Consider the following 12,095-nt stretch of genomic DNA (forward strand, 5'->3'; position numbering starts at 1 on the left):
ATATGAAATTGCAAACAGGGTTTGAAGTGATTTATATATGGATTCTATGTATATGTGGGACTTTTCTGACGGCGCGCTATAAATACCTACTTCTATATGGATCTATATGGATCCTTCCAATTCGTACTCTATGCGTCAGAACATTTCAAAAGTGTCGCGAAGCGTAGCAGCATCATGATTAGGTATTTCAAGTTATGACATTGCTGTTAATATGCTTGCAAACTGAGGGAAAAGCAATAATACCAATGCCATCGAGTGAAACTTAAGTTTTTTAATTACAAAGAAACCCTGCAATAGCCCTCCTATCTATAGATCTTCCAAGAATTGACGTCGCGCCGCATGTGGGTGTAACACGAGTGGCGCGGGTTGCGCGGGGTCTGCGGTTGTCACCCAGGTGAGTACGCAAACGTGAACAAACAAAAGCGGAGCGGGCTATCATGAGTTAGTTGCCACTCACCGTTAGCCTCAAAATCGGCGCTATAGAAAAGTTTCACTACACTTGGAAAAAATGATTTTTTACAATAAGTGTATTTTTCTATTATTGATAATTTTTCAAAATCTATTCAATTAAATACTAAACTCGTAAAAAAATCAATTTTTTATGATATTGAATATCTTTTGAAAAACCAAAAATAATATCTAAATACAGTTATGGTAAAAAATCATTTTTGACCGACCCCCCATTGAAAACGCGTCATTGCATGCACGCGAAGCGGGCGTAATGAGGCCACTTTCAGCCCAGTGGTCTTTGCACATGCGCACTTCGCCGACGGGCCAACATCCTTTCATCATTAAATATTCACAAAAGGATAGAAACCATCTCAGTGGTTGTTGATATTTCCATATATAGCTATATAGACCCTGAAGTCTATAAGGATCAATGTGGAGTTTCCAAAAATGAAGTAAAGATACCAACAGAAACTTTTAGATAACACCTTAGCGACTGCTCGTAATTCCATATAGATTCGTATAGAAGTACGATTTCTATAGGCGTCTATATGTGATATACCTTGACAAAATGCAATACTTTGCGTATTGAGCTTTCTTCTATATGGTTCTATAAGTTCTCTCATGGAGGGTGGAATTTCTTTCACAAGATCTCTGTCTGGAGGTTTTCACGGTCGCTGATCACGAATCTGAGGTCAAAATTCCAAATTTCATATTCAAAAATGGCGAATTCAAGATGGCGGATCATTTTATTCCTACAAAATCGTCTGGAATCCTACTTCTGTTAGTTTTTGATGGCGCTGATCATGGATATTAAGTCCGGTTTTAAAATTCATCGTACCAGATGGCGGATAATTATATTTCTATGTAATCAGCTAAAACCATAATTCGGTTAGGTTTTGAAGTCGCTGATCACTAATTTTACGCCAAAATTCAAAAATTCGTACTTCAAGATGACGGATTCAAGCGAACCTGAAAACCCCTGAATGAGCATTTTGGAGTCAATTCTATTTTTTCCATAATTCAGTCAACCATATTGGATCCGCTATTTTAAATTTCGTGATCCCGGTAACAGAATCATATTCAGCGAACTTCAAAACCCCTGAGTGAATATTTTTGAGTCCTTCTGAACATTTTCATATTTTCAGTCCGCCATATTGGATTCACCATTTTAAATTTCGTGATACTGGCAACAGAATAATATTAAGCGACCTCGAAAACCTTTATATACCCAGTTTCGAAGAATTTGAACGTAAGGAAAAATGAGCTATCCTAAAACCTGTATTATATCAATAAATGTATATTGTTACAATTCACAATATACGCCCACTAATGATATTAATAATAACAAATTTGTAGATCTTTTTTGGACGAATAACTGTTTAATTTTTTAATTTTGAATGCTTTTTTACGATTAAAACAGAAACTACGCATCCTATCAAAAAATGGTTCATGAAAATTTTCTAGCTCTTTTTTTGGAACAAACAGCTTTTTTCTGTTCATTTTTTTCGTAGCTTGTGTTTTTAAAAAAAAAATTAATTTTTAAATGTTTTATGTTAATTTTAACGAATATAAACCAAAACTGCGCATCTCATCAAAAATTGATTTGTAAGAAATTTATGTATCTATTCTTAGTATATAATTTTTATAAATTGATCTTTTTTCGTATCTTGCATAGTTCCACCGCAAAATGAAATTTTTTTATTTATAAACACTTTTTATGCTCAAAAGCAGAACCCTTAGTCAAAAACTGCTAGTTATCGAACTCAAATCTTTCTTTCTGGTTTTTTAAACTATGTGTCAAATTGTATCCTAATCTGATTAATCTTTGAAAAGTTATCGCCCAATTTCTTCTAAAAAACGAAATATTTCGTCTTCAAAAGATTATGCGATTTCACGCATAGATCCCTGTCTCATTTAAAATAGACACGGCCCTTAAACATTCTGTTTGCAACTCTGCGATTGAAGTCATGAGTTTAGAAATAAAATGTTCAAAACATTCCTAGTAGAAATTGCTCCTAGTTTTATACCAATTTAGTAGTCAGTTTTTTCCTACGTCGCATTAGCACCCCGACTAAAAATGCTTCGACTTGAGTTCGACTTGAATTGTCCCCAATCAAGACAGTCTCTCTTGACAGGATCTCTTGAGTCAAATTTTTATGACTCCAACACGAGCGGTCTAAAACTTTGAGTGTATACCTTTTCTAAAAAAAGGGGCTGATGTCGAGTCGCGGCGCGGTCATAAAAACACAGCCGGTGGTGCCTTCCCCCTCCATGCTACTACATTCTCCGCTTCTCGTGGTTCAAGAGCGAAAGGCGGGAGGAAAATTTTCGCTAGTCAGATAAAATAAATAAAGTTGTCATGTTCTCTACAATCCTCAATTTAACGTTTTTATGTCAACTTGCCACGATTTTTCTCGATGGGACGTTTTACAGCTGTCCAAAACAATTTTACCAAATTTTCACAATTGTCGGACTGTCAGAGACTTGATATATTCCTTTCGTCTCTTTTCTACTACCAAACAAAACGAATAAATTCATATGCTACATCATTTTTATAGGTAGGTTCGGCTTGAGTGCTGAATACAAAAATATGAATTCGGAAATAGGTTCTTTCTTAAAAAACTTCTTTGGTCTTGCTTTTTTATCCCATAGACGTAGTTAAATGTTTTTTTAAAGATCTCACGCCTATCAAATCAGAAGATGAACGAGTTAATAAATTTTATTATTATATTTGAAAAACTTACGTAGCAATTAATTCGAATTTCCCTCCTGAACTTTGGGCTCAATTTTGTCCTATAACTACGCGCACAAGAAACGGTTGTTAAACATGCCTGCATACATTTTTTTTACATTTTACTGCCAGTCCTAAGCCCGGGTAAAGTGTAAAGGAAAATTCATGGGAAATGTAAGTTGATAGTTCTATGGCGAACGACGAGAAGCGGGGAAGGTAGTAGCATGGAGGGGTAAGGCAGCACCCGCTGTGTTTTCTGACCACGCCGCAACTCAACATCAGCCAAAAAAAGGTTCATTGTGACTGTTATAGAAGCTAATCTTTGTTCATGATTAAACAATCTTATATAATTTTATACAATATGTATGTTGTAGCCCAATAGCCGACCCAGTAGATTAGTCGACGAACTGGCCAGTTGGCTAATCGACGCTGAGTAGACGATTGTATATCTGCACCTGCTGCCGTTCGTCTATTGAACGGATGAAGAAAGACAACAAGCGGGCAGTCGGCTATCCGACTAGAGCGTTTCAGCCCAGTAGAAGACTATGTATACGTTACATCATATAATTGAAGGATTTTGAATTTTCATCTGTTTTCATGGAAATATTCTGAATGAAAAATAATAAAAAGAGTTCCTATTATAAATGTTAAGCCATTTTCAATTTAAATTATGTAGCTATGTGACACAAAGTGTCTTAGTATGGAAATCTTAAAAAAAATTATTCGATGATTAAAATAAGTAAGGAAAAAGACAAAAGAATATTGTGTCTTTTTTCAGTGCTTTTTTATTCAAGATAGTTAGAAATAAAATTACAATCTCAAGAAACATCACAGAAAAAGTTTTTCAAGAAGTAATTTTAAACTAATGTTTAAAAGAAGTTTGGTATTTAATACTAAACAGAGAAATTTTAAACAAAAAATTCATTTTCAACCAAGAAAGATAATTTCTTATCACAAAAAAGATGAATCCCCTAGTAAAATTTGTTAACCAGAACAGATAAATTTTAAAACCAAAAACAACACTTTTCAACAATAGTGTTCGTTATTTGTCAACAAACTAGTGAAATTTTTTACCAAAATATTTGAATTTAAGAAAAATAAAAGAATTTTTAACCAAAATAGATAAATTCTCAAGAAAAAATATAATAGTTGATGTTACTTCAACAAACAAATATTTCTATTGGAAAAAATAAGCAATTTGCAATTTAGATGATGTAATTATGTGACACGGTGTATGTTAGGATGGAAATCTTAAATAGAATATTATCTGTTGATTTTCATTTGTATTATACGTGTTTGATTATAATACCGAAATGTTGATAAAAAGAGATATTTCGGGCTTTCCTCGTGTAAAAAACAATTCGTAGTTTTTTACACGAGTGAAACCCGAAATATCTCTTTTTCTCAAAATGAATCATCGTGAAAGCATAAAATCTATTACCCAAAATGTTGGTTGTTTTTACGTATTTCTAACAGCTTAGGAGATCCTTCTAGAAAGTTACAATTTTTATTTTTTTGAATAAAATTTGCAAGGGTTATACTTGTTCAGACCCACAGATTCAAAATTTTGTAATTAAAAAAACTAATTTTATATTTACAAACTTTTCATTCATCAATATTAGCTCAGTTATGAGCCGAAAAAGGTTCGCATTAAGTAAACGTCGTCTTCGCCAAGACAAGGCTTTACTTGAGACAAGTAAACGCCGTTTTACCTGTCGTGGCCATAAAAGTAAAACGAAGGCTTATGTCTCGACTCAGTTTTGAGATGCAGCCAGACATCGATGTCTTGGTGACGAACTCAAGACATGAACAAGTCGAAGTCAGTCGAAGCATCATTACTCGGGACCCAACTAGAAATCTTATCAGGTGCTACTGAGGAATGTAACACTGCTTCGAGTGAGGAACTGACTAAAAAATCTAGAAGAAATCTATTTAGTTACTTACGAGATACATACCTAGGGTTTAATAAAATTATTTCCATTTTTAAATAAAACTAAACTCTTTTATTTTCAAAAACATAAACTACATTAGAGATTTTCCATTCCTCGTTTGGTCGCTTGCCTTGTTCTGTCCTTGGCCGCCTTAAGGTGTTCGCACAAGAAAACACAAGTGCAGTATGCTGGAACGGCTCACGCACTCGAAGGTGCACGATTGCCGGTCGGAACACTTCGGCGGTTCTATTTATATCTCTATCTGCTTTGAAATCAAATGCAGAGATTGAGATTTTAATATTTCCAGATTTCGATGCTGGCGATTCTCATGATTTGAATTCTTCGCGCGCCTCTTTATATGCGTATATTTTGAGGTTACGTTATTTCAAGTATAAAATATAAATTGTATAAATTTTAATACTATTATATATATATTGTCCCGAAGGAATTAACCCCCAAGCGGAGGTTTGAAAACCGTGCCGAAAGTTGAATGACACCTGGGTGAGATGTCTAGAACGGTGACTCTGGGATACCGGGCGACCTCTCATAGTACGCAGCCTTATCCTTGCATGCGGAGCTCTACAAGGATGGAGTAACCCCTTTCCCTAGCTTCTCGTGGGAACAACAATGACAACACCAAACATAGTTGTAGTAAGTGCGGTTTAAAACAACAGAACGCGCAGGGCTCCCGAAAATCGGTCGGCCAACAATGCCGACCAATCTAGAGCTGGGAGAGCCAATGAAAATGGATTCAATGCGATGGATCGGCGAGATCTCGCGACCCTTGGATGGACGGAGCGTCTGACTCACGACTTGCTAGAGTGCTAGGATGCGAGTGTGACCCCTGAACGGGGTTACATGGCATGGCTACATGCCCTGTGGTGCGAGAAACACCCGAAGCTATTGCACTTTTCGCAGCAACGTCTGCGAAACCATGCTGAACTACTTTGTAAAAGGGGCCATGTAAGCGGAACGCCTACTCTACCACAGCTAGAACAAGCCGGCAACAGAGAAAGAGAGACGACACTAAGACCAACCGCGGACAGGCATCCAATAGATGAAGAGCGATGCTCTTATCCACTTCGTGGACATTTTTCCGGAGAATCCGACCTCTGGGCTATAAATTATTGTGTGTATAATGCAGCGAGAGCTTTGGCCAATGCGAACCGTAAAAAAAACCAACGGTTGATCATAAGACCAAAAGGCGAATACATCAAATTGCCATAAAGATAGGCTGGGCAAGACAGTACGCGTCCCGCATTCAGTGTGTGATTAACTGCATCACATCTGGCAGGAATTTTACCGCCAAGGTTCGAAAGTTCGCGCGCGAACTCCGGAGCCGTTATCACACACTTAACAAGTCAAAGCTGCTGACCATCAGGCAGCATATTGTTGAGAGAATACGGATACTATCTGACGCTAAGAGAAGTCTAGAGCGAAGGGACAGGTGGGTCAGAGAAAATCAACAGTTTCTCTCTGACCCAACTCGACTCTTCCAAGACCCTCCAGTTACTGTCGAACACCCACCCAAACCAGAGGAAGTCGAAGTATTTTGGAGAGAAGTCTACGGCGTTCAGTATAGACTGGACGAAGACTCAGAAAATATAAATAGCTTCAAGGAGTTATGTGTTGCCCTCATAACACCTGATAAAGAATGCCCACCTATCACTAGAAAGGAGGTGAAAAAAGTATTGAAAGGGATGAAGAACTATTCCGCACCGGGACCAGATTGTATCAAAACCTTCTGGTGGAAGAAGTTTTCTTCAACCCATCAGCATTTGGCCCGTATTTTCACCTCATATTTAAAGTCGGAAGAGCCGATTCCAGAGTGGTTGGTGGAAGGGCGCACAATACTCCTGCCGAAAATAGTCAACTTAGCTGACCCGAAGAACTACAGGCCAATAACTTGTCTGAACACACTTTATAAGATATTCACAGCTATCCTAAATGATAGGATTGTTCGGGCCATTGAACCTGTGTGGCAAGAAATGTATGAATAACGAGGCTCAAAGAAAGGCGTAGCCGGTTGTCGGGAGAACCTGCTCATCGATAGATGTGTTTGCAAAGATGCAGCATTCTACCAGCGGGACCTATCGATGGCCTGGATTGATTATCGGAAAGCTTTCGATACGACCTCCCATAGACTTATCATCTGTCTTTTGGAAATCTTAAATGTTCATCCGCAAATAGTTGGGTGCATAGAGAGATTGATGTCGCTTTGGAAAACCAGATTTACTATCTCATCTGGAAAAAATCGTGTGACAACTAACAAGGTCATCTTTCAGAGAGGTGTCTTTCAGGGCGACACCATGAGCCCACTTCTCTTTTGCCTTACATTATTGCCACTATCTCTAGAACTTCGCCAATCCGACGGGTACTCATGCGGCAAACCTGCAGATCGAAAGTACAAGGTCACTCATGTATTTTACATGGATGATCTTAAGATCTATGCTAAAAACAGAGAGCAACTGCATGGGCATGCCACAGAGCTGCATTCAGGATGTGACATCTATAAAGGATACTCTCCGAAGCAGATAAAAACGTCTCATCGGACAGATTTGGTCTTCCGATCTGTCAGCGACGAACAAAGTATCTTCAACGAACATGCTTGCCGTCCCGATACTACTCTATTCATTTGGAGTAGTTCCATGGACGAAGAACGAGCTCAGATCCCTTGATATCAGGACAAGAAAGGTTATGCACATGAATCGCATGCATCTTAAGTCTTCCGTTCCGCGACTGTACATCTCACGCCGTCAAGGGGGTCGCGGAATATTGAGTCTTTAATGTCTTTACAAGAGGATTATTCTGGGTACAGCGCATAGAGTTGCAAATGAAAGAGACCCTCTTCTTAAAATGGTCAGGAATCACGAGTAAGTAGGCAAAGGAGCATTTCTGTACAAAGCAGCGCAGGAGGCTGCTGAATCACTCGGACTTGACTTCAGTATTAGGGGTGAGCAAAATGTATCAAATCTTATCAGTCTCGAGTACTCACTCCTGAAAGCCCGAATTAAGAAAGCATAAGAGAAAATATTACGTGAACTGCTTCGCGATAAGAGGATGCACGGTATCTTCCACAGAAATGTGAAGGATCAGTCAATGTCTTGTGAGCTAACGTTTGCTTTCCTTAAATCTCCCGATGATAGCTGCAGGGCGTGCTATGCACACCCCGAGCGTTTAGCTCACATACTATCTAATTGTCCAACTCACGCGGGAACGACCTACATTCAAAGGCACAATGCGGCACTAAGAGTGCTTTATTACCATCTCTGTCACTCTTACGGCCTTAACCTTAATATCGCTCCTCTAAATGCTCCTAGGGAAATTGAGTCAATTGTCGAGAATGGGAATTGCCGCATATACTGGAACTTTATATTCTCGACAATTGTTTCTGTTGCTCACTCGAGGCCTGACATTGTTATTCTTGACTTCGAGAAGCGAACCATGTTCGTTATCGAATTTTCGGCACCAGCTGACAAAAACATCATAACCAAGGAGAATGAAAAGAAAGAGAGGTATCGAGACCTTATAAGGGAGTTGCAACGATTGTACCCGGAATATTCTGTTAAACTAATTGTCCTTATCATCGACGCTTCGTGTTCTTAGGGTGCACGAGGCTTTTGCTGGATCTTCGTATTGATTACTTTACAGACTGTAACCACCTATCTCACGGTCGTGATACGTGGTTGTGGCTGAAATTTTTCCGCGATTTCGCTGGGAGCGGGTGCAATTTTCCAGATTAGCACCCGCTCCCGGCGAAATCCTGCGGTTGTCCTTATGACAAATTTTTAAATATATATTAATGATAATATTATTATTATGTTATATGATAATAGTCTTATTCATACCTTAAAAATTCGTCTTTTCTTGTAGAAATTAAATTGTTTTATGGAAAATTTATACTTTTTGATTAAAAATTACATTTTTCGGTTGAATTATCGACTGTAAATATTTTTTGGGTGCAAAATCGTTTTATTGTAAATGCAACTATATTGTTAAAAATTAAAATTATAATTTTTGGGTGGAAAATTCGATTATTCACTTAAAGTTGAACTACTCTGTAAAAAAATTAATTTTTTTCTTATGAAGGATTCATAATTATAGTTGAAAATTCAACTATTTGCCTTTAAATTGGGTTAAAAATTCAGCTGTTTTGTAGATGATACTCTTTTTGACATTAAAATTAAATAATTTTGTTGAAAGCTCTTGTATTTTGTTGAAAATTGACCTTGTTTGGTAGAAATTTAATCTTTTTGGCTGAAAATGTATCATTTTTGGTCAAATATGCATTTGTTTGGTTTAAATATCAACTGTACATCTTCTTGGGTTTAAAAGTCGATTATTTCAGTAAGAGTTAAAATACTTTGTAAACAAATACGTTTTTTTGTAACAAGGTTTTTTAATTATGGTTGAAAATTTAACTTTTTGTTGAAAGTTTAACTCTTTGATTGAAATCTCATATTTTTCGCTCAAAAAATTCAACTTTTTGTAGATTATTCGTCCTTTTGACTTTAAAATTAAATAATTTCTTTGAAAATTCATTTATTTTGTTTAAAATTGGTCTTTTTTTGTAGATCATTAATTTTCTTGGTCGAAAATTCATCTGATTGGTTGACAATTTAACAACTATGTTGAAAATTAATTTTTTCTGTTAAAAATTATTTATCTTTATCTGAAAATGTGACTATGATAGGATTAATTTTTAACAAAATACGTGACACATAAAACATATTTTCATCAGAATATTTAAATAAATTAAATTTTTTCTCATTAAGGATTCATAATTATAGATCATGTATTTTGTTGGAAATGGACCTTGTTTTATAGAAATTCAATCTTTTTGGTTGAAAATGTATCATTTAGTAACTTTGTTGAAAATTCATTTTTTCGATTAAAAATGATTTATTTTAATCTGAAAATGTAACTATTCAAGGATTTAAAAAAAAATTAAACGTTTTTATCTGGAAATTGAACTATTCCATTTTTAGTTGAAACATTATCCTGTACATTGTATTAGTTAAAACACCAATTATTTGATAGAAAATTAATTTATTTTGTTAAAAAGTAAACTTTTGGGTAGAAAATTGATATATTTTTTTATTAGATTTTTTCCTAAAATTAAAAAAACCGCAAAATAAAAAAATTGCCTTAAAATCGTCCTGATTCTTTTTTTTTAATTTTATAAAATCTTTTCAAATACTCACTTAAAATTAATCTTTCAAAAATAAAAAATCATTTTCAATTTTCTTAGCAATCACAATTTTTGATATATTCTTTTTAAATATTTTACAATTCTCAAAAAGCTTAATTATTTTTAAATCTGCAAAAATCTACATTTTGTTTTAAATTATTTGGAATAATTTCAAGTTTTAAATTAATTTTGAATCTTTTTTAAAAATTAAAATTGTAGCGTTCAAAGTTAAAATTTAGCTCATTACAAATTTAACAATTCAAGGCTTTCTATTTTGAACCATTCTGTTCAAATTTGTATAGTTTTTAACAGTTGTTTGTAATGGATTGTTTTAAATGAATGGTCAAATATTGTTGATAATTAAGGAAATTTTCTTTTTTTAATTAAACAGTTTCAATTTGCATGTGTTAAAAATAAAATTTCTTTAGACTGAAATAATATTTAAAGTTATAATTGAAAATAATTTTATAAACTAATAGCTATTAATTCTTTACTTTTGAAGGATTCAGAATCATCTTGTAAAATCAATTCTTTTTCAATTTTTAGTACCTTAAATTAAATTTAAAAAACATTTTATTTTAAAATTCTTTCAATTAAAAAAAAAATCATAATCGGAAACAAATAGATTAATTTTCTATCAAATAATTGATGCTTTAACTAATACAATGTACAGGATAAAGTTTCAACAAAAAATGGAATAGTTCAATTTCCAGATGAAAAATGTGCTAAAAAATTGAATTGAACAAAAAAAAAACAACTAATTTTCAACAAAATTGTTAAATTTTCAAGGGGAAAGGTAAATTTTTGACCAAGAAGACCAATGTTTTATAAAGAAATGATTTTCCGACTCAACCAATGTATGCGATTAATTTTTAATTAATCCTTTACTAGTTACATTTTCAGATGAAGATAAATAGTTTTTAACAAAAAAAAATTAATTTTCAACATAGCTGTAAAATTGTCAACCAATCAGATGAATTTTGGACCAAGAAAATTAAGGATCTACAAAAAAAGACAAATTTTAAACAAAATACATGAATTTTCAACGAAATTATTTAATTTTAAAGTCAAAAGGACGAATTATCTGCAAAAAGTTGAATTTTTTAACCGAAAAATATGAGATTTCAATGAAAGAGTTAAACTTTCAACCAAATAGTTAAATTTTTAACCATAATTAAAAAACCTTGTTACAAAAAAACGTATTTTTTTTACAAAGTAGTGCAACTCTTACTGAAATAATGTATTATATACGAAACAGCTGAATTTTTAACCTAATTTAAAGGCAAATAGTTAAATTTTCAACTATAATTATGTACCCCTAATAAGAAAAAATTAATTTTTTTACTAAGTAGTTCAGCTTTAAGTGAATCATCTATTTTTTCACCCAAAAATTATGATTTTGATTTTTAACAATACAGTTGCATTTAGAACAAAACGACTTTGCAACCAAAAAATATTTACAGTTGATAATTCAACCGAAAAATGTAATTTTTAATCAAAAAGTATAAATTTTCCATAAAAAAATTAATTTTCTACAAGGAAAGACGAATTTTTAACAAAATACATGATTTTTTAACCAAAAATGGTATAGTTTAATTGTCAGTTTAAAAAATGTATTTTCAACGAAATAGATGAACCTTCAAATAAAAAAAATTTTAACAAAGTAGTTGAACTTTTGATAGAAAAGAAGACTGTTTCACAAAATAGTTACATTTTCAACAAAATAATTAATTAATGCGGATCAAGTTATAAATAAGACTATCATAATATAACATATTTATAATATTATCAT

The sequence above is a fragment of the Belonocnema kinseyi genome, chromosome 3, assembly GCF_010883055.1.
Source record: "Belonocnema kinseyi isolate 2016_QV_RU_SX_M_011 chromosome 3, B_treatae_v1, whole genome shotgun sequence".
In the NCBI taxonomy this organism is placed as follows: domain Eukaryota; kingdom Metazoa; phylum Arthropoda; class Insecta; order Hymenoptera; family Cynipidae; genus Belonocnema; species Belonocnema kinseyi.